The sequence below is a fragment of the Somniosus microcephalus genome, chromosome 5 (genome assembly GCF_052327205.1).
Source record: "Somniosus microcephalus isolate GS21.2 chromosome 5, FLI_Smic_1.0, whole genome shotgun sequence".
Lineage (NCBI taxonomy): Eukaryota > Metazoa > Chordata > Chondrichthyes > Squaliformes > Somniosidae > Somniosus > Somniosus microcephalus.
In genome coordinates this window covers 262,650,024-262,674,504 of record NC_140991.1, presented here as the reverse complement: position 1 = coordinate 262,674,504, position 24,481 = coordinate 262,650,024, and the positions used below count along the sequence as shown (strand labels likewise).

General features: G+C 45.6%; 1 protein-coding gene across 5 annotated transcripts in view; it reads right to left on the bottom strand.

The window, feature by feature from the left end:
- The window catches only part of cap2 (cyclase associated actin cytoskeleton regulatory protein 2), a 295,674-nt gene that overhangs the window by 101,443 nt on the left and 169,750 nt on the right, over positions 1 to 24,481 (bottom strand). The gene's annotated exons all lie outside the window — the stretch shown is intronic.

Below are 24,481 nucleotides of genomic sequence, written 5' to 3'. Positions count from 1 at the left end.
CAAAGCTCTGAGGTAGCGCCTCGCTCCTCGGCCTTTGCGCCTTAAGACAGGTGTGTATCGCTTGATTTAGCGCTCCAATCACCTCCAGGGGCGATAAAAGCCAAGTTTGCAGTCGGAGGAGATAATTAGCGCCAGGCGCTAAACTTTGCGCACGGCCGATAATTGCGCCCCAGGGGTGATACTGAATTTCTCCCCCTTTAGGCTTTGGCCAGTTTGCGGATGGACCATCATTCTGATCTTAAAAATGCAAATGTTGAAACTGATATAACACTCAGTGCACTGGGTTGTGGGGGCGGTGGGGTGGTGGGGGAGGGGGGGGAAGGCACTGCTAGCACTGGCTCAGAAAATATCATTACAGTCTACGCCTGTTAAGTCCAAGGCTTGTTTTATTTTTGCACACAAAAAATTGAATTAGGTTGTAATTTGAATAAAGCAACTTAATTAAAAGAGCTCTTATCTTCACTGTGCTTGTAAAAACTCAAATTAACAGGCAATTCAAATGAAGCAACTTTGAATTGAAACACAATAGACTGTCCTTTATAAAAAATATGAAAAAATGTGCGACTCTTAGATTTTATTATTTCCATTTAAAACACACTCCGCTTGTTTACTATTCGAGAACGTGCAAATCAAAATCCCAGGTATGTAAGTAGCAATCTACAGAAAAGCCCTGCACATTCCCTGTAGGAATTGTAATGAATTAATGCTAAACATTTTTGCTAGTTCTAAACACTGACACGGACATGCGTTACTAAACCGATTAAAACATCTCATTGATGGGCAAAACCCCTTCGAACATCTCAATCGAATGTCACATTTGACCTTTCACCACCAGCAGGCAAAACACGGCCATTAAAGTAATGAGCTGCTTGGCACTAAAACCTGATACACTTTAATACAAAGAGCTAAAGTGAGGTTGATTGAATGGACGGGTAACCCTTGTTAAAGCCTGATGCACAAGACATGGCTAACAAATATTTAATGCTTTCTGCAAAAAGTTGATACAATTGCACTTTGAAGTTTTCGGATGATGAATGAATAGTGCCATCAAGTTTGTATTATTTATTTAAATGATTAAGTTCTGTACAATTGTTTATACTGTCACTTGCTAGATGGGCAGAGAGAATAATGGTGTGCAAGAGATAAATTGCAGGCACACATGCAAACTGAAAACTCCTTCCTCCGTCTTCATACAATTATAGAAGCAAGCCCATAACTGAGGCCCCTCATACAAACAAAGTCGGCTTGTTTTGGTGACCACAAGATATTCTGTAGTACTTTATCTAAAGAAGAGCAGGCAATTCTCTCTGTGTCCTGGCCAACGTTCATCAGCCAACACCACCAAGACATTAAATGGCCATTCATTCCACTGCTCTTTGTGGGATCTTGCTGTGCACAAATTGGCTGCTACATTTGCCTACATTATAGTAAACACACTTCAAAAACATTTCCTTGGCCATGAAGCATTTAGGATGTCCTGAGGATGTGAAAAGCACTCTTAGAAATGCAAGTTCTTTTTTATATCCAATTCAGCCTCCAAGCTTTCGACGGGAATAGTATGTGACCATGATGCATCAGGACAATGGTGGAAGTGCACGCTCATGCTTTATAGTTGTTGGGAGGCGCTCCAGGTGCAGAGTAAGGTAGCATCAGATCAAAGGACACATGGCACTTGAGGCATTGCAGAAGATGATGTTGGGGATGGTATATAGGAGCACTGCATAGTTATGCAGGCAGAACTGTTAGCATATTGGGCAGCTCAACTACTTAGGGAACAGTCTTGTCTATGACAGCCTGGCGTACTACTTTTTCTAGCTATAAAGGTGTTTCAGGGTCATTGTCGGTGACCTGCTCTGACACTGGCTTCCTCCACCTGATCCATGGTTAGGCCTCTCAAAATGGCAAAATTGTGCAACACGCTGCGGACAATCATAAACTTGGAGACCCAGGCCAGGGGCTGTGCTGTAATATGTCCCATGTCCTGTCCAGCTATCTGAAATGCCATGTCAAGATGCCTATAGTATGTTCAATAATGATCCTGGTGGCTGCATGGGCCTCATTGTATTGGTGTTTGTTGGTGTTTATAGCTGTTCCAAGAGTCTCAAGAGCCAGGGCACGATACATGGCTGGCGGGATAGTCCGGACCCCTGGGGTTTACCTGCTTTCCTTCCACCACATTCCTGGACAATGGGAGCCTTTTCCTCTGCCAGATTTTCCATGCTTCCTTTCCCCTCTGCTATTCTGCAGTAACCATTTATACCTCCTCTGGATCCATCTTGTTTCCATGCTTGTCCCATTATCACCTCCTTTTGCCTTGCACCATCATCCCTTTAGTCATTTAATCACTCCTGCCCTCCACCCTTTCAGAGTTTTCCATTTTGTTCTTTCCCTGCCCCCCTCCCCGCCCACTTATTCCCAGCTCTGTATTTGCTTAAAAGCTTTTCAACTCTAACATCTTCCAGTTCTGATGAAAGGTCATCGACCTGAAATGTTAACTCTGTTTCTCTCTCCACATATGCTGCCTGACCTGTTGAGTGTTTCCAGCATTTTCTGGTTTTATTTCAGATTTCCAGCAATATTTTGATTTTGCAGAAGACAGTAACCTTGCTTTCCCCCTGGCTTCTCCTTCAAGACTATTTTAAAATGAAGGAATAATGGCCATTGCCTGGAAAGCAGACATGGACCTGCACAAACTTGTGCTGGTGGTCATTCGTACGGCTGGTCACGCGTATGGCTGGTCATCAATGAAGAAAGTGTCTGCCCTGGTGAACAATGCATCAGTAACCTGCTTCATACATGTACACTGCATTTTGATTCATGTTGCATATGCCCTCAAGGTGGCTTGGAAAGTGCCAGAGGCATAAAAGTTCAGTGCTGTGCTGACATGGCGGCCATTGGATGTACGATTTCTGCACTCGACGTTGTCTGCACGTCAGATTGCAGGAGATGGTAGAACTTAGTCACCGGAAAGCTATCTGTTGTTGCACATCCCAAGTAAGTATTTTTGACTAAGGGGTAGGGTCGGCATGGACCGTCATATTCCTCCTTTCATCCTTTTCCATCTCTGATAAAACTCAACCACAAATGAACGCCTATAGCATTTCTCTTTTTCAGAACTGATTGTCACGATCAAACATACAACTCATTTCCTGAAAAGCCAGAATACAACTGGCCTTCGTCACCCATTTTATATGGGAGAATATTAACTACTTTTGAACAATAGCGATAATATATTAAAAATCTAACGTCTACACGCACTTCCTGTCTAAATTCCTGTGCTCACATTTATAATGGAAACTTCTCACGGTGTAATGGCACAATCCCACCAGTAGTGGTGCTGTAGTGCCTCCCAGCTCTTCAGCCTGCACTGCAGATTAATTCCTCAGCTCCAAGCTACTCTACTTCTCTGCTTCCCAAATCCATGTAAGTTTTGCCACTTAACTGTAAATAATATAAACTCAAAGTATTATATAAAAATGAAGACAGATCATTTGTAGACTATACGTGGTCTTGACTTCCCACAGGAAATTAATTAGTACATTATATAAAATCTCACATAGGACATTCACTGTTGTCAAGATTTTTGGTCACGCTTCCCTCAACATTTAACATTGTAAATTATTAGGACATGTCCCATTCAATTTTGCTGGGTCAACGGTCACTATGCAGTTGCAGGCTCTGGCCATTAGTTGGGTCCATGGTGGAGTTTCTGAAGTTTCTCTCCAAATGCTATTCCAATTATGTGTAAAAAAAAACATACATCAACTGGCCATGGGCAATGACACAGGCAATTTACTTACTCCAGTAAAAGGACAGTTTGCCAGACTGTAATTTTGTAACAAAAAATTTGTGGTGATACTTTGAAATTTAATTTGGAGGCGGGTAGGGAGCGGGGATGCTGAAAAGCGGTCGGGAAACCCATGAGAACGAGTTTCCCACAGGCCCTGGCGAATTTAACGGTAGGGCCTGATTAGCATTTCAAAGCATGTCCGCAGCCAGCCAGATGGAGAGGCTGGCTGGCTGGCTGTCGGGCGGGTAGGCCTGCGGCACCAGGCCACAGAGAGGAGAGAGGCAAGGATCGGGGGGGAGGAGGGGAACAGGTCGGTAGGTAATTGGAGGCAGGAATGTGATCGTGGGCCGTTGGGGGAGGTCGGAAGGCTGGAAGGGGATCGAGGGCTGGAGAGAGATCGGAGCCTCGTGGGGAAGGGGGAAATCGGAGGCCTCGGGGGGTGGAAGAGATCGGAGGCCTCGGGGGGTGGAGGAGATCGGAGGCCGGGGAGGGGGGTGATGGTGGCAGGGTGGTGCAATCACAGTGGATGGGTCAGGTAGGAACGCTGGATCCAGGAGGTAGGTGGAAACCCAACCAGCCAGAGTTAAATTTAAACTGGTGGATCACCATGAGGCACAGAGCCTCATTATAATATTTAAAGTACCAACCCGCCTCCTGTGAGCGGTTTGGCTGCCCACCCTTCGTCTTGCCTCCGTTAAAACCGGAAGTGGGCGGGTTGGGGTTGGGATTCGGATTTTTAACCCTTTAACCTCCCACCTGACCCCAAACCACCCATTTTTTGGGGTTAAAATTCTCCCCCTTAAGCTCACCAACACCTGGAGTAAAATATTCACTTGTCAGTATGGCTGGTACAGTGGAGGGAGTTCCACGCGAGACCTTAAAAAATTAAAAATTGACCTTTTACTCACTTAAAGGAAGAACTTGCATTTATATAGTGCCTTTCACAACCTCAGGATGTACCACACACTTTGCAGGCAATTAAGTACTTTTTGAAGTGTAGTTACTGTTGTAATGTAGGAAATGTGGCAACCAATGTGCGCTCAGCAATGTCCCACAAACAGCAAAGTGATAATGCCAGATAATCTGTTTTACTGACGTCTATAATTTTCACCTTCACCACTTGCATGGTAAACTGGCGGAGGGGATTATAACAACCTGCCCAATATTCATTCCCAATGAAATAATAACTGAGTGTGTTCTTTAGTGGACGGTCGATGTGCTCTGCTAGTTTACTGCGCAAGGTGGCACTAACCCCCACTTACACTCCAATCTCAGCTTGGCCAACAAGTAAAAGAAGTTAAAATCTACGGCAATTTTTGTTTAAATGTTTGAACATATGAAGTGGTCAGCCACTTTGTGGTAGTTTTGCTTTTTTTTTGTCACAACAAGTGCTTATCTCCAAAAAATGCAGAAACTTGTGGTCATGGTTGGCAACTCTCACTCATTTGACTTTCAAAACAGAACCCATTTTGACTTAAAAATAAAGCTTTCTTTCTCCGGGACAATCTTTCTTACCTCGGTGTCAGCCTTGGCTCAGTGGCAGCACTCTCTTCCCAGTCAGAAGGTTGCGGATTCAAGCCCCACTCCAGGGATTGAGCATTGAATCAGACTGAAAGGTTAAGTCTGTTTCTCTCCACATCTGCTGCCTGACATTTTTAAAAAATTCATTCCTGGGATGTGGGCGTCGCTGGCAAAGCCAGCATTTATTGCCCATCCCCTAATTGCCTTTGAGAAGGTGGTGGTGAGCCGCCTTCTTGAACCGCTGCAGTCCTTGTGGTGAAGGTACTCCCACAGTGCTGTTAGGTAGGGAGTTCCAGGATTTTGAACCAGCGACGAAGAACGGTGATATACTTCTAAGTCAGGATGGTGTGTGACTTGGAGGGGAACTTGGAGGTGGTGGTGTTCCTATGCGCTTGCTGCCCTTGGCCTTCTAGGTGGTAGAGGTTGCGGGCTTGGCAGGTGCTGTCGAAGAAGCCTTGGTGAGTTGCTGCAGTGCATCTTGTAGATGGTACACACTGCAGCCACGGTAGCCCGGTGGTGGAGGGGGTGCCAATCAAGCGGGCTGCTTTGTCTTGGCTGGTGTCGAGCTTCTTGAGTGTTGTTGGAGCGGCACTCATCCAGGCAAGTAGAGAGTATTCCATTACACTCCTGACTTGTGTATTGTAGGTGATGGAAAGGCTTTGGGGAGTTAGATGGGGAGACACTTGCCGCAGAATACCCAGCCTCTGACCTGCTCTTGTAGCTACAGTATTTATGTGGCTGGTCCAGTTAAGTTTCTGGCCAATGGTGACCCCCAGGATGTTGATGGTGGGGGATTCGACAATGGTAATGCTGTTGAATGTCAAGGGGCAGTGGTTAGACTCTCGCTTGTTGGAGATAGTCATTGCCTGGCACTTGTGTGGCACGAATGTTACCTGCCACTTATCAGCCCAAGGCTGAATGTTGTCCAGGTCTTGCTGCATGCAGGCATGGACTGCTTCATTATCTGAGGAGTTGCAAATGGAACTGAACACTGTGCAGTCATCAGCAAACATCCCCACTTCTGACCTTATAATGGAGGGAAGGTCATTGATGAAGCAGCTGAAGATGGTTAGGCCTAGGACACTGCCCTGAGGAACTGCTGCGTGTTTCTGTCAATTTCTGTTTTTATATCACATAACCACTAATTCTCAGATTTACCTCATCATCTGTTGTACTCTTTACAACATTGGGAGTGTCCTGCACTATGCGCCCTGGTCTCCCACCTAGGTTCTCGGTAAAAAGTGCACCCGAAATTAGAGCGGTCAAATTATTTGATCATACTAGTCACTGCCAACATTTCCCTGCTGTTGATCCCTCTGATTATGGTGCCTGAAAAAGTGTTGAGGTCACAACTTTTGGCCCAAGTGTAAAAGCAGAGCAATTACTTTGTCAGTTTTGCAGGCTTTGTATTCTGCACATACACCCTGCACATAACCACACATTTATAACCATCATCAACCTTCAACAGATGTTTCTTATTGAAGAAAAACAAAAGCCACCTTTACCGCTGGCATCCCTACCAAACAACTTATTTTTTCCTGCCAGGGTAATACAAGACCATGGAAGATGACCTGACATTGAAAACTATTTTTTTTTTCATTGAGAAACCAAGGTGAAAGGCCAAGGCACAGAGTGCAGTTCCTAATAAGGTTTCAAAGCGTTAAAGAGAACACAAGTTAAATCAGGGCTTTAAAAGTCTTGAGATTGTAGGACGGAAAGACTGAAGGAGGTGAGGAATTCCAAAGATTTCAAGCCTGGGACAAGGTTAGAAAGAGGTTGGATGTGGGAAGTGAGAGAGGGATTAGATGACAAGTTATATTTCTGGTGAAGTGTAGAAGTGGTGTTAAGTGTCCACCCAGTTATGAGTGTAATCTTGAACATAAACTAAACAGAAGTTGTTGAATTTTGGAATTTCTGACTCTTGTTCCATGGAAGGATCTTGGTGTAATTTAGATTATGTTGCTCTTATGTTAACTTTAGCTCTCAAGTGGTTGAATTCACAGGACAGCAGTACTGGGAGAGGTGAATTAGAATTTGGACGGTGTCTATCCAGATTGATTGAGACAATGGGAGTTTGTTTAACATTCCAGTGATCATTCACATCTATTATTGTTGTGAACTATATTCATTTGGGAGCAGCGGGAGATGGTTTATAGGGGGTCCCTACCCAGAAGGGCAGTAGTCAATTTTATTGGCAGCCCCACTTGTCAATTCCCAGACACACAGAAGGCTCAGAAGAGGGTCAGGTGTCAAGCTGCTGGCTTTCTGTCCAGCCCAGAATAAAGGATAGGAGACATGGTCGGGAGTCAGTTCTACAAGGTCTGCTGGAGATAGACAGAGTGAGGCCTTGGCCTTTTTGAGATAGGGCTATCCAGGGCCAGTGGAAACCTTGGTCAAAAAAGTTAATTTAGCCCACTAATCGGGACAGTGTGGCATGTTTGGTTATTTTCTGTACTACAAGGAGGTTTACTGAATTAAGTCAAAATAAGGCTAAATTTACTATAAATGTCACTTTCATTGTTCACTTAACAACTGCAAGATAAATCAGTGTGGTGATTTATACTCGTCATCATCTCACTAAAGAGTGAATCCGTCTGCCTTTTGGAACATTGGAGACGTTTATGTGACCGCTTGCGAGAGATTACCGTATCCAGTTCATATGATAAGAGGGTTTCATTGTTACAACTCCCTAGATCATGCAATCGTATGACTAGATATTGGGCAATAAACATAGGAAAACAATCTTCTTAGAGGTATTTTTTGCAATGGAGGAGACAGAGGAGTATATTTGAGGTTAGACAAGATGGTAATGCCAAGAATGTCAATCAGGTTATGAAGGATTAAGAATGGAACTAAAGGAAAGAGGTGGTAGCTGTTGGTTAGACATGTCACATGAAGAAACTGTGGGGGCGGGTGGGCAGTTAAAGTCACCCAGGTTACTTACCCATTGGAAAACTACCAGGATCTCGCCGGCCGTGATTTTAACCTCTCCCGAGGAGGCAGCAAGGACACCCGCCCAAAGCCGGCAGGGTCCTTCTTTATATATGCACATCAGGTCCCAATTTTAACTCAGGCCTGAGTGGGGAGGGCGATGTGGCGCTCCCACCAGGCCGAAAGAGGATCAGCCCTAGAAGAGGCTGAAAGAGTTAAGTTTTTATCTTTCCTTTATGGGGCCAGGGTGAACAGGAGTTCCAGTTGGGAAGTGTACTGGCAGCATGTTAATCAGGCCCCGGAGTTAAGGCAGCCGTGACCTCATTCTGTAGCAGCGTGTGAGTTTCCAATTGACCTCGCCACCACCCACCCGTCCAAAACCAACCCGGAATGAAAATCAGGGCTTGTGTCGTTGAAGAACTGAAAAGAAACACAGTTCTGTTGCCTCAAAGGGCACGGAGAAGATCAAGCTTTGGTGGTTCAGCTACTGCACTGAGACAGGAATGAAGGTTATGAGGTGAACGTGCATAATATGAAGTAAATTGATGAACGTGGAAATGATCAGCCAAAGAATGGAAAGACAAGATGATAAGAGAAAGAGATATTTTACATGAATAAGTAACAGTTTGGGAGGGAGGACAGAGCCTCTTAGTTAATGGAAAAGGAGTCAAAGGATGAATTATCAACCATAGCACAGATGGAGTAATTTGAGAAGAAACTAGATAGGCATGAGCATTGCTTCGATGCAAGGCTATATGATGGCAACTTGTTTAGAAGTACACGGTACCAGACCCTGTCAAAGGTCTTGGAGATATCCATGGTAATGGTTCACGAGCAAAGTTCCAGAGAATTCCTCAGGTTAGACAATAAATTAAGCCGTCATTTCCTTTGAAATCCTGGATACGGGCACAATCTGTTCTACAGTTCAGATGAAAGAATTGGGTGGTAACTGTGCCAAGAGAGAAACAACCATGAGGTCTCAAGTCATAAATATTGAAAGAATTTTAATTTCTAACTCAAATCAAGTACTATTACAAACTGTAATTATTTGGAAAATTTCTATGCAAGTTGTCAGTTGTGGCTCAGTTGGTAGCACCCTCGCCTCTAATTCATAAGGCTGTAGGTTCAAGTCCCACTCCAGAGACTTGAGCACAAAATCTAGGCTGACACTCCAGTGCAGTACTGAGGGAGCGTTGCACTGTCGGAAGTGCCGCCTTTTGGAAGAGACGTTAAACCGAGGCCCCGTCTGCCCTCTCAGGTGGACGTAAAAGATCCCACGGAGTTCTCACCAATGTCCTGGCCAATATTTATCCTTCAACCAACATCACTAAAACAGATTATCTCATCATTATCACATTGCTGTTTGTGGGACCTTGCTGTATGCAAATTGGCTGCCGCATTTCCTACATTACAACAGTGATTACATTTCAAAAAGTATTTAATTGACTGTAAAGTGCTTTGGGACATCCTGAGGTCGTGAAAGGCACTATATAAATGCAAGACTTTCAAGTAAGTTTGCCTGTATTTGATTAGTGGACTGGAATTACCAACTAGGATATCATTAAATATCAGCAATCACTAAGAAATCATGGGTCAAGTGTCGGGATGTCAATTGTGTTTGTGAAAATTTCAACTGGTCAGTATTTTAGTGAAATTGTAAGCCTGCCTGAAAAGAAGAGTCCTGATTTTGCAAGAAAGTCTGGTGGCAATCATGAACAAAGCAACTTGAGCAATTCTTCCCCCCCCCCATTGGTTTAAAGAACCACTGAAATTTCCCTTTAGGCTAATTATTGTCTGGCACTCCCTACACTGATCTAGTATAAAATCCTTGAAAGTAGTTGGATCAAAAATATCAAGTCATTTATATGCATCTAGAGAACATGCTGGTGACTATCGCGATGAGACAAGCAGAAACACTTAATGCGACTTTCAGCCACTTCACATAAATTGACAAATATAATTTTATCACTTTAGTAAAGTTTGGAAATCTCCCAGTTGCAGCTGGCAAAACCTTCTGCTCTAAAAGTCTGGTTGTAAGGAGGCAACACTTTGTAAAGATAAAAATAAAACTAATTCTGTATCTCTGCTGACGGCTCATGCTTCTGACTGTGTGCTCTGACGTAACCCACATACCTAAATGTCAACATGTTTGTCCTACTTTCGGGCTGGAATCCCAGATACAGTTGGAGAAAATGTCAAAAGAATTTGATGTGAAAGGGCTCAGTTTGTGCTCTGTACAAAATGCCGGATGTCAAAGGATAGCGTTTCAGTTGTGATCCAGATTTTGCCTGGTAACAGTCTTCCATATGTCACGATGAGGGAAAGTCACGAGGTGAAGATCTGCAGCTGGCTACGGCAGAGATTGATGATGCCACTTGGAGCTTTCAGAATGACTTGCTGCAACTGAAATAACTGCACTGTTCCAATGGCATAGCTTGGAGCATCTGCAGTATTTAATGGAGACGTCTTAAATCACTCTGAACAAGTGTTTGTGTCTTGCCATAGGTAGTACTGGCCCAACGTAGAGTTTATAAATTGCTCAGGGGATTAGGACACAAGACTTTGTTTCTGTAAAACAAAATAGCTACTGGACAAGGAGCACTGTAAATTGCTAGCTACCATGACAACTATTAACAATGCAAACTGTATCCTAGAGTGAGTTTATGTTCCACTTATTCTTAAAAGGAACATGCATTTTTAGATCCAGTTAATAGCACAAAATGGTTAAAAGGAGGAAGGTAAGTACAGGGGAGGGTGTTAGAAGCTTTTGTTCAAAGTCACCCATTTTATGGCAAAAAATTATAACCACAGAAAATTTCTAGTCATCAATTTTATTAACTGCAGGGAAACCCTCACGTTAGGTCTCTCCCTGTGAGACTCATCTATAAGGGTCACTGACAAGAGATGTTTTGGAGCCTCTTTATAGAAGACAATGTAGGCTGTTGCTTTGGAGCTGTGCGAGAGCGCCTGTATAGCCTTGGCACCTTAGGAAACCAAGCTACAGGCCAGGTGCTCTACATCCTCAGCCAATAGCACAATTCTGGTGCTAACATTTAACATGGCTTTAAAAAAAACCCTCTTCACAATAAACTTAAGGGGCTAGGGAGGGTTTAAAATGCTTTTTTATTTGTTCTCAGAATGTGGGTGATGCTGGCAAGGCCGCCCTTATGCACAACCCTGGTTGCCGAGGTGGTGGGCCTGCTCCTTGAATCGCTGCAGTCCTTGTACTGATGGTACTCCCATCGGTAACAAATTCCAGGATATTGACGCAGCGATGATGGCGGAACAGCGATATGTGTCCATGTCAAGATGGTGTATGACTGAGAGGAGAATTTGGAGGTAATGCTGCTCTTGTTCTTGGTGGTTGTGGTCACAAGGGGAGGAGGTGCAGTTGACGTAACCATGGTAATTTGCTGCAGTGCATCCTGGCGATTGCACTTACTACGTCCACAGTGCACTGGGTGATTGAGGGGGTGAATATTGAATTCAGTGTCAGGAGCAATCAAGCAAACTGCTTTGTCCTGGGTGGTGTCGAGCTTGAGTGTTGTTGCGCCTGCACCCATCTAGGTGAATGGTATTCCATCACACACCTGACTTGGTGCTTACAGATGGTAAGAGGCTCTGAGAGGTCAGGAGGTGAGCCACTTGACATAAAGTACCCAACCTCTGCCCTGCTCTTGTAACTACAGTGCTGATATGACTAGTCCAATTAAGTTTCTGGTCACGTGGGACCCCCAAGATATTAATAGTGGGGAACTCAGCGACAGTGGTGCTGTTGAAGGTCAGTTGGAGATGACTAGGCTTTCTCTTGTACGAGATGGTCATTACCTGGCACGAATATTACTTGTCAGCCCAAGCCTGAATGCTATTCAGGTTCTGTTGTAGGCTGGCATGGGCTACTTTAACCTGGTCCAATTGCTCCTTTGACTTTCAATCCCCTCTGTCAGTTCACAATGTAAATTGTTCATTCAACAAAAAAAATCCCGTTCTGTAGCTCTGCTCATGCAATAAATAGTCAAGTGCACTTAACAAGAAAATATGACACTGAGCTGGAAAGAGCAGGGCAACAATGGAGCGAAGAGAAGGAGGAGTCTGAGGCCAAAATCAAAGAGAATGGGGGAAAAAATTCAGTATCTCCCCGTTTGGGGCACAATTATCAGCCGTGCACAAAGTTTAGCGCCTGGCGCTAATTATCGCCTCCAACTGCAAACTTGGCTTTTATCGCCCCTGGAGTTGATTGAAGCGCTAAATCAGGCGCTACACACCTGTCTTAAGGTGCAAAGGCCGAGGAGCGAGGCGCTACCTCAGAGCGCTGGCGAAGCTCATGTGATGTCAGTCAGCAATGGAACACAGACACACTGGCACCGGCCAGTTCTTAAAGGGGAGGGTTGATCTTGCTCTCCATCCACATCCTGCTCATTGCAGCCTTGAATCTTGGCCTGGAGAGACCTGTGCATCAAATCTACTGGAAAGAACAATTGAGAGACCCAGGGAAAGAGCTCAGAGTGCAGCCCCCACAGTCTCTTCTAAATCGATACAAGGAAGGGCAAATCAAAATGAACCTGCAAAGTGCTGCTCAGTACCCAAAACTCCTTCACACTGCGTTGAATCTCTCCAGAAGTCTCTCTCTCTCTCTCTCTCAGAATGCGTGGTGCAAAAATGTCACCAACAAAAAAAGGCAGGAAGCGGTCGCCTTTAAATAGCACTCCCCCAGTCCCTTCCTGACTGCAAAACGCTCCCCTAAACCTGTCGTTGCTAGCGGCAGGCGGTAAGGCAGGGGGCGCCACTCAATATCTGGTCCGGGGCGCTACACACTCGACTGACGTCACGATCTGCCGGCGCAGGAGATCGTGGCGGTAGTGTTTAACGCCATCGCAAAATGTCTAGTCAATTTCGTCAGCGGTGCAAACATCGCCACGCACAGGCGCTAGTTGCTTTGCGCCCCATTAGCGCCCTCTTAAGGCATTAGCGAGAGGCGCAAACCAACTGAATTTTTCCCCCAATATTTTTTTTTTTAAGGGTTTTGAAAGTAGGAAGGGAGGTTGTAAGGCAAGTGGCTTAGGGACAGAATTCCAGAAGGAAGTAACAGCCACCAGTGGTGGAGCAGAGAGGAGGGAACAAGCAGTAATTCATGGTCAGGAACAGAGTGTGCTTGTGGGTTTGTACAGCTAGCGATCACTCAGATAAGGTGGGGCAAGGCCATAAGAGGGATTTGAAAAATAGGATAAGGATCTTAAATTCAATTCACTGGCCAATTCAGTGGAGTTCGTGAAGGACAGGAGTGGTGGTCTTTGTGCAGGAGAAGACATGAGCTGCAGAGTTCTGAATGAGGTGGAATCTGTGAAGGCTGAATTCTAGCAAGGAGAGCATTAAGGAAATCAATCCTTGAGGTGAAATAGGATCTGAGCAGTGGTGAGGAAAAGGTAGAGGTGTGAGCAGTGCTCTGATGGTGGCAATAAATGATCTTGGACTGGATGTGGGGTGGGAAGCTCAGCTCAGGGTAGAGTAGATTGCAGAGGCTCTGGGTTTAGCCCAAGGTGGCTGCTGGGGAAAGTGGAGGACTCGAGGCCAGAAGTAGGTTGTTGCTGTTGGGAGTGGGAAAGGATGGCTTTGATCTTGCTTATAATGAGCTGCAAGAAACTTTGTGACTCATTTAGAACTTGGTGCTGGACAAGCAGTCAAAGAGTATAGCAACAAGGATGGAGTTGCCGGTGGAGATAGAAAAGGTAGAGCTGGATCCTCTGGGCACAAGTAGAAGCTGACACTCAAGCTAAGAGGTAACATGTAAACGAGACAACAATGTGGTTGTGATACACCACCCCACTCTAGAGAGGAGGGTTACCTGGCACTGACAGGAAAGAGTCCTTGCCTCCCCAATCTTACAAGCCCCAGCACCCCAGCTAACTGCTTCTCAGAGCTTCCAGTCCCAGGCTGGACAGGATTTTGTTATTTACATGCTGAGTAGTGACCCTTAGGGTCTTACATGATCCCATGTCTCATGACTTCCAAGAAGGCCACGGACAAGACACCCCAAGGCCAGCCCTAAATTATGACCTCCCATCAACTCTCCAACACTGATTTCTAAGGCAGTCCCCACATGACAACGTCCAGGCAGGTTCCAGATTCTAACCTCCCAACTTTGTCTGCAGGCCAGGACCCCAAGCTGGGCCTTAATTTCCAAAACCACAGGTCAGCCTGGAATCTCCTTCGTCCCTTTGACATGTTCTTTATTTGATGCTATTGGCACAGTAGATAATTATTAAATTGTGGTATTGTCTTCACTTTCCAGTTTTTTTAAAGACATTTGAAAACAAAACATTTACAGATCTGGTACCCATTCAACAGCGATAGTAAATTGGGGAAAATCACTATGTGGAGGGATGAAGTAGCAGCAGCAATATTATTTTCTAGGCATGTAGGCCTCAAGATAATGCTGCTGTTTGCCCCCATACACCTCTGAACTGGTCCAGGTCTCAGAGACCAAGGGCTGAGGTGAGTTTGGTCAGTTCAGAGGCTGGGTGCTCGATGGACTTACTGTACAAGATAGATGGGCAAGCGTCAAATTTCTATCTTTCTGTAAAGTAAAACAGAAAGTGACTACACTTTTAAACACTCTTCCACTTATAATGGATGAAAATGGCCATTGCAGAGCTCTACGTAGTGCTCTGGAGAAATTCTCCAAAATCATGCTCCATTCTTGGCCCTCCACCAACAGCTGCCCAGCACATCAACAACACGCATCATACATTCCAGACACTAGAGGGATTTACACCAAATCACCAGAGCGTGGGGACCCGCAAATCTATGGAAAGTGGAACTAAAGATCCAATGCACTTCGATATGGTACCAGGGATGAGGGACTTCAGTTATTTGGGGAGACTAGAGAAGCTGGGCTTTATTCTCCTTTGAGAAGAGAAGGTTAAGGAGAGATTTGATAGAGGTATTCAAAATCATGATGGGTTGGAGTAAATAGGGAGAAAATGTTTTCACTGGCAGAAGGGTCAGTAACCAAAGAACACAGATTTAAGGTCATTGGCAAAAGAACCAGAAGCAACATGAGGAAAAAAAAATTACACAAAGTTGTTATGATCTGGAATGCACTGCCTGAAAGGGTGGTGGAAGCAGATTCAATAGCAACTTTCAAAAGGGAATTGGATAAATACTTGAAGGGAAAAAATTTGTCAGGCTATGAAGAAAGAGCAGGGAATTCCAGAGGTCAAGGACACGATGGCTGAAGAGTCGGCTACTGATAATGGAGTGGAGAGATTTTTTTTTTTAATTCATTGTCGGGATGTTGGCATCGCGGGCAATGCCGCATTTATTGCCCATCCCTAGTTTGCCCTTGAGAAGGTGGCGGTGGGCCGCCTTCATGAACCACTGCAGTCCGTGCAGTGAAGGTGTTCCCGCAGTGCTGTGAGGTAGGGAGTTCCAGGACGTGTGGACAGGTTGTAAGAATTCGCAATAATTTACAGTTCTGAAGATTCATTTTTTTGATTAAAGAATCCCTGGGCGATGTGCTTTTAAATTTCCAGGGATAAAAATGGCTGTCACCACATGGCCGAAGACAAAGGACAATGCTTTGTTTACAAAGCAATTGAATGCTATTAGCATTTGTTTGTATATCGAGTGGATACATCTAAACTGCAGAAGAGACTTTTGCACCTTGAATGGGAAACGTTTAAGATTTGAATGGGTTTTCAATCACCCAGTACTGGACAATAGAGCAGTTGTATCTCCCTTTTGTTTCAGCCCAGGAAGCTCCGGAAGACACATTAACCCAGTCTAACCACTTCGAGTTAGCCAATCACAGCTTTCTCTTGTGTATTGGACCCTTTTGGGTGGGGAATTTTGCACACAGCCCTTGCAAGGCAGAACGGCAGGACCTCACCAGGTATAAAAATAGTGGCTGAGAAGCTCGCTCTCTCTCTCACTTCGCTGGACCACAGGTGAGCAGGGTGTTCTGACTCCTCAACAAGGCAACCTAGCAGGAGTTTGGGGGATGGTAATTTAAGGGGATATTGCTAAGATTGTTTAATCAACATTGTAGTCACTTACCCCTCGTTTTTGCCGTCTGCCTTACCCCATTTTAAGCAATTTTACTGTAATTACTGTGTGCGTGTGGGATAGTTTCATATTTTGATTGTAGTTTATTTAGGTAATAAACTTGATTTTTTTCTCTCATCCAAACCACTTGTTCCATTTTAATATCATTAATTATAAGTTCCTCCACTCAGAACTAAAGGAGGGGTAGCGATTCGTAACCGCTGAAATAAAATTGGTTTTATTGGAATTGGTCCTGCAAGACCAGGAAAATTACTTTAAACCAGTTTAAAGAAGCCCCCAAACCCTTACAAGGTGTGGTGGGAGTGTGAAATAGGATATGGACCACTGAGTTCTGAACGAATGAGAGTTTCTGTAGGATAAAGCTGGAGATTAGAGCGCTGGAGAAATTGAACCTTGAGGTGATAAAGATTCTGGGGACATAGTTGGGTGATGTCTCAGAATGGAAGTAAACAGTCTTGTCTATGGACTGAATACAGCACTTGTAGCTCGGCTCAAGGTGGAACAGGACATTGATATTACGCACCTTAGCAAGCAGCTGTGGAATTGACACCGGTGTAACATTAGCACTGCATCAGCAGACCCAACAAAGATGACCGTCAATAAACGATTCTGCATCTTCGTGCAATTTACCCACTAAAGATGAGCCTTCAACTAATAGATAACTACAAAGTCCGTGCCATGAAATACAGAGCCTGGACAGCATAGGGCTGGGCTGTGAAGTAAAACATGATAAATGCCGCTAAAAATGATAGAAAGAGATCTTTTAGGATCACACATGCTGTGTGTGGCCGGAGTTTCATATTTTTGGCAGCATCTTTCCAAAGGAGTTAAATTCCGTTTATTGCGAAATTTATTCTGTATCTAAGAATTTCAAATGGTTTGCGTGTAAACCTAGCAGGAGGCGGCAAATCTAAAGGATTTAGGAGAGGAAAGGAAAAGAAATGCTCCCTCATTTATCAGCATTGTGCATGCTCATTCTTCCCTGTGAGGACTGGCATCTTGTTACACTTCTCTCAATGTCCCGACTTATATTGCAGCATTTAAATGTTATCTTCATTTAAATTCAGCGAATTTGCCATCTGACTAACCAAGAGGCCAAAAACCGAAGGGAACCAAGCAGTAACACATACTCGCCAGTGATGGGTAGAACATTTGGGGAACCTATAATGTGAAAAGGTTTCATGCAAGAGGTGGTTTAAAGGCCAATCGTATGAGCCGTAAACGGACCTCACTAATTGTTCGTCGCCCTTTAACAAAAAGAACAATGCAGTGCAATTCCCTTTAGTCACTGGCTCTATATAAAAGATTTTCTGTAATGCAGTTTGTTTATTCACATGGTCCAGCTGCTGCTTTCTGTACTGGCAGCAGTAGCAAGTTATATCAGTCATGTGATCTCTCCCTCTCCCACCTCCAACTATCTGGTATTTATATATAGAACATCTCCATAAAAAGCAACAGATGACACTGCCGGCGAAAAGCTGTAATTCACTGCAGTTGCGAAAGGACTGACTGAGGGCCGAGAATAACTGTTTATACTGTTTCCATCCCTGTTGATTGTACATACTGTGCTTCACTCGGTTTACAGTTTATTCAATTCTTGTACAACCAACTGTGTCCAAAGAAAAAGCTAAAATGCACCCACAAGATAAACAAGCAACATGGCCACAAAATCTTGTGCTATTTAAACTCTTCAAGAGCTGCCTTTTACAGTTAACTTCAGCTGGGAAGGCCAGGAGAGTGGGGCTTCTGACATCAATGCTGTGAGTGCCAATCCCTCGTGGGAGGCACGAGCTCAGTAACTGCAGTTCTTCACAAGGCGTAATGGTGAAAATGCTTTCCGATTTTCATTTTCTGTATTAAGGCCAATCCGTATGACATTGTTCTGTGACTATTCAGGATATACATGCCCAAGAGCCTCTCTCGAAATTCCTATCTTTATTTTTGTTGCAATTGTGAATTGTTTTGGCGATACACCACGTTCATGGTTCAGCTTTCCTTGGAATAGTATGGCAGGCTATCGTGAGCAGCCCTGGGGACGGGTACTCTCGAGTGATATTAACGTTTTTGCCCTGTTGTGGCCAACCTACTAACTCACCCGCAGAGATGACCATTTCTCATGATTTGGGGTTTGTTGGAATTCCTCCATTTCTCAAGCTTTCTGTCATTGAGTGAGAGACTGCTATGGAGGTGTTGCTTTCCCAGCATTCATAGCAAGTGACAGTCCTTGTGCTAAAACTATAGATCCTATAGTTTTTAATGGAGGGCTTTCACTGCCACTACGGATAGTGGTATAACTCCCTCTCAATAGCTGATTTGCTTTCTCTTACTCTCCACTATCACAAGAAAAGAGAGACCAAGGCCTAGAAATTCGGTGGGCTGCGCCACCAGTTAGCACCTAAAGAGGGCACTCAGTGGCTTTAGTGCCACTGGCCACGCCTCCCGCGATATTTAGCTGGGGCGCTAATGGCGGCGTTAGCCTGTTGCGCTGCACCACCACCGATGACGTCATCGGTGTGCGCAGCGCCCCGATCTCGATATTCGGTAGCGCCCACCTCTGTAGCGCCGTTCGCAACTCACGCCCGGTTCACGGGGCCTACCTGTGGCGGCAGTGGCGCAAATTAAGGTGGAGGTGCGGGGTGGCCGTTTTTTCCGGCAGCCGCCTGCCAGCACCTCCGTCCCCGGCCTCCTGATCTCCCCCCGCGGCAGTGCCGGCTGTTTTCCGAGAGCCCGGCACTTCTCCTCGGTGCCGGGCTCTTTTGCCGGCACTCGCGATCTCCGATCGCGCTGGTGCAGGCCCCTCCCCCTTAAGAATGGGAGGAAGGCCTGCAGTACCGCAGTGCGCCGTGCCGCAGCGTGTGGCGCTGCGGCACGTTGCGCTGCGATATTCAGTTTCAGCGCCCTAAGAGGGACGCGGAGCGCCTCGAGCCTCGCTCCGTGTCCCTCTTGGGGCGCTCAAGCTGAATTTCCGGCGGTTGCAACTGCTCCGATCGCTGCGCTAATTCCAGCACCCAGGCGAGCTTGCCGCCCCGTTTGCGGCTCCACCGAATTTCTCCCCCCAAGAGTGGGAAAACATGGACTAAGAGCAGAGAATGAGTGCCACGTTTGCCACTTTTAGCTACATTTACCCACATTTGTTTTTAGTAAAACTGGATGCTTCAATTATAAAACGCCATGGGGGAAAAATTCGGTATCGTCCATTTTGGGGCGCTAATATCGGCCGGGCGCAAAGTTTAGCGCACGGCGCTAATTACTGCCTCCGACTGCAAAATTTGCCTCTATTGCCCCTGAAGGTGATTTGAGCGCTAAATCAGGCGCTACACACATCTCTTAAGGTGCAAACGTCAGGGAGCGAGACGCTACCTCAGAACGCTACCGAAGCTCAGGCAATGTCAGTTACCATGGAAGCCAGATAGACTGGCGCCGTCCAGTTCTTAAAGGGGAGGAGTCATCTTGCTGACTAGCCACTCCCTTCTCATTGCAGCCTTGAATCTCGGCCTGGCGAGACCTCAAAAGCAATTGTGTTAGAAGCACTAATGGATAGGCCCAGGGAAAAAGCTCAGCGCTTAGGAACCTCAAAAGTGGTGCTGAGGGCCAAAACTCCTTAGGACAGCGTTAAAACCAAAAATTTGGCCGACAAGACAGGAAGTGCCTGCCTTTAAATAGCGCTTCCCCAGCCCCTTCCCAACTTGAAAACGTTCCCCATTACCTGTCATTCCTAGCGGCAGGCGCTAAGGCAGGGGGCGTGACTCAATATCTGGTCTGGGGTGCTACCGGGGCGTTGCACGCTCGACTGATGTCACGATCTGCGGGCGCAGGAGATCGTGGCGGTAGTGTTTAGTGCCGCCGCAAAACAACTGGTCAATTTCGCGAGCGGCGCTAAAATCACTGCACTCGGGTGCTAAGTTCCTAGCGCCCGATGAGGCGCTAACAGGAGGCGCTAAGCAACCGAATTTCTCCCCCCATGACTGAAAATATCACACCTAGAATTTGTGCCTAGAATCATAGAGTAATACAGCACAGAAGGAGGCCATTCAGCCCATTGTACCTGTGCTGGCTCTTTGAAAGAGCTATCCAATAGTTCCTCTTCCCTAAACATTTTTGGATGTTTATTCTCTCCCCTTTTTCAAAATTCACCTCAAAAACATCTCTCTTCAAACCTGCTCCGTCATTCAATAAGATCATGGCTGATCTTCAACCTCAACTCCACTTTCCCAACCGATCCCCATATCCCTTGGTTCCCTTAGACTGAGCATCCACAGCCCTCTGGGGTAGAAAATTCCAAAGATTCAAAACTCCCTCCCTCCAATTCGACCCCTGCCTGCTGCTCAATGTCCACCTCTCTCGTAGTTCACTCAAAGGGTTGTGAATCTTTGGAATTCTCTGCCCCAGAGAGCTGTGGATGCTCAGTTGTTGAGTATATTTAAGGCTGAGATCAATAGATTTTTGAACTCTAAGGGAATCAAGGGATATGGGGATCAGGTGGGAAAGTGGAGTTGAGGTCGAAGATCAGCCACGATCTTACTGAATGGTGGGGTAGGCTCGAGGGGCCGTATGGCCGACTCCTGCTCCGAATTCTTAGGTTCTTATGTTCGCCCCCTGTAAAACAGCTTGAGAAGCTCTTTTACCTGAAATGTGCTATATAAGTGGAAGTAGCTGTGGTTACCAAATTATAGATACGTTCCATTTTTACTGTGTTCTTTTTTCCCCGTTTAGGATACTAGTTGATCCGCTGTGGCATTGCTCACAAGTAGTCTGAAGTATGATTGCAATGTCTTAGCATGGCTTTATTCCAACCTGGGGAAGTGGGGGGGGGGGGGGGCGGTGACAGGGCCCTGGAGTGCAGTGCAGGAGAGAGTGAGACAGGAACAATGCAATTATAGTTTTTCTTTGGGCAACAATTCATTTTAAAACTCAGATCAGTTTGTGTTGCACATCAAGGTCCAAATAATTTGCATCATTGTTACTACTTAGAATATTCCAACCCTTCCCATGCTTCCCTCGCACAAAACTAGCAAGACCCATGTTAGCAGGCTAACCACTGCTCCCTCAGATGTTCGCCACTTCACACTAACATGGGGCTTATTTGTTTAGTAGTGCTGGGGGCACCATAGTCCGCAAAACCTTATTCATTTGTGAATTGTTTTGGCGATACATCACGTTCATAGTTCAGCATTCCATGGTACAGTATGGCAGGCTAGTGCAAGCAGCCCTGGGGACTGGTACTGTCGCGTAATATTAATGTTTGTGTCCTGTTGTGGCCAACCTGCTAACTCACCCGCAGGAGATGACCATTTCCCATGGATTTGGATTTTGTTGGAATTCGCCTATCAATTAGTCCAATAAAAGGCGACGAGTTAAGAACGTAACTGAAGGTTTTTATTGGCTAAATAACAGAGCCCACCCTCGTGGGTGATCCGATCCAACAGGGAGGAATACTAGCCAGTCAGCTACCTTTATACCTGGGCAGGTAATGGGCGGAGTCGGAGGTGGTCAGCCCAGGTATAACAGTGCGACAAGAGGCGACCTCGTGTAGTGATGTGACAGTGAGAACAGTGAGAACAATATACAGTGATAACTATAACAGTGGTTTACCACAGTCCATTTCTCAAGCTTTTTGTCATTGCTATGGAGGTGCTACTTTCCCAGCATTCAGAGCAATAGTGGAAGTCCTTGAGCTAAAACTATAGATCCTACAGTTTTTAAACAGAGGGCTTTCATTGCCACTATGGATAGTGGTATAGCTCTCTTTCCATAGCTGTCTCGTTTTCTCTCACTCTCCAATATCACAAGAAAAGAAAGACAGAAAAAGAGGGGAACCAGGAATACGAAAGAGTAGAGAATGAGTGCCACTTGGCTATTCCCTGTGACAGATGCAGTTTGCATTTTAGTTACATTTACCCACATTTGTTCTTGGTACAACTGGGTGCTTCAATTACAAAACTCATGACTGACAATTTCACACCTAGAATTTATGTCTATTGTATCAAAGTGCGTTGGATCCTTAGCTCTAGTTTCCATTGATGTGTGAGTTCCCACCGTCTGCTGGTTTGCCATTTATCCCTCTAGTGTCTGGAATATATGGCGAGTATTGTTGATATGCTGGGCAGCAGTTGATGGAATACCCATAACTAGCTTATTGCCAATACAAAATGTCAGCACTTAACATCAATACAACTAAAAATAACTAGAGGGTATGTATGAGTGGAACGAAGATTATGCCAACACATGGTATGGAAGAGCATCACATGTGGAATCAAACATTACATATAGGTGTAAATTTTACACATTTTCTGCTTCTGGTACAAGAGTTTGGATTGTCTGGGAATATGCTAGAGATTAAGATAGAGCCCAGCTTCCCTGTAGAATTTTTAGCTCATTAACTTTAGATCGATGGAAAATCCTGCCGAGGGCACTGGCCTCCGAGCACGATTTCCCGCAGTACGCTCCTGTCATATGTAGCTCCGTACTGGGAGTGTATTAATGAACCCAATAATGTACATCAAGTCTGAAAGGCTGTAATATTGAATGCTGGTTGAACAGCTCAATAATGAAAAGCTGCATAGTACTTTGGGTGACGTGGCAGGGTAGCTGGTGCTGATGTTCACTAGCTTCTTCTGAGTGCTAGAATGCCTGATGAGCAGGCCCCATTAATGTCTGTTGAGTGGGCCCCATTAATGCCTGATGAGCGGGCTCCATTAATGCCTGATGAGCAGGCCCCATTAATGCCTGATGAGCGGGCCCCATTAATGCCTGATGAGCAGGCCCCATTAATGTCTGTTGAGTGGGCCCCATTAATGCCTGATGAGCGGGCTCCATTAATGCCTGATGAGCAGGCCCCATTAATGCCTGTTGAGCGGGCCCCATTAATGCCTGTTGAGCGGGCCCCATTAATGCCTGTTGAGCGGGCCCCATTAATGCCTGTTGAGCGGGCCCCATTAATGCCTGTTAAGCGGGCCCCATTAATGCCTGTTGAGCGGGCCCCATTAATGCCTGATGAGTGGGTCCCATTAATGCCTGATGAGAGGGCCCCATTAATGCCTGATGAGAGGGCCCCATTAATGCCTGATGAGAGGGCCCCATTAATGCCTGATGAGCGGGCCCCATTAATGCCTGATGAGAGGGCCCCATTAAGGCCTGATGAGTGGGCCCCATTAATGCCTGATGAGCGGGCCCCATTAATGCCTGATGAGTAAGCCCCATTATGCCTGATGAGCGGGCCCCATTAATGCCTGATGAGTGGGCCCCATTAATATCGGTTCAGCAAGCCCCATTAATGCCTGATGAGCAGGCCCCATTACTGCCTGAAATGCCTGATGAGCGGGCCCCATTAATATCTGTTCAGCAAGCCCCATTAATGCCTGATGAGTGGGCCCCATTAATGCCTGATGAGCGAGCCCCATTAATGCCTGATGAGCAGGCCCCATTACTGCCTGATGAGAGGGCCCCATTAATGCCTGAAATGCCTGATGAGCGGGCCCCATTAATGCCTGATGAGAGGGCCCCATTAATGTCTGTTGAATGGGCCCCATTAATGTCTGTTGAGTGGGCCCCATTAATGCCTGATGAGCGGGCCCCATTAATGCCTGATGAGCGGGCCCCATTAATGCCTGATGAGCGGGCCCCATTAATGCCTGATGAGCGGGCCCCATTAATGCCTGATGAGTGGGCCCCATTAATGCCTGTTGAGTGGGCCCCATATACTGCACAACTTGCATCATTGTGAAATCACAACAGACATTCAACATTTTCAGAGGGTACGAGAGCACCAGGAGGAGGTATCCTGGCTTCACTTTGCACCAAACAATGTTCCAACAGAAACAGTACTGGGGTGTGGGGGTGGGGAGGGGGTCACTCCAGCAGTTTGGTTGGCAATAGCGAGAATAACGTAAGCTTCCCTTCACATTAATTCCTTTTACAGCAAACACCCAAGCTGTTTGCATTAGAACAGGTTTTTATTCTTTAAATGCATTATATAAAAACTGAAATACTCCTAATGGCTCGACCAGACCGAGAATCAAATGCAGCAAGTCCTTAACTAGCACATGTAGCAATAAAATTTAGAATGACTTTATGTGGCAGCAGTCGATGTGCATGAGTCATCCAGTTATGGACTCAAATAGATGAGAGAATCTCCCAATAAACGGCATTAATGCTGCAGATTAATCGCACACTTTG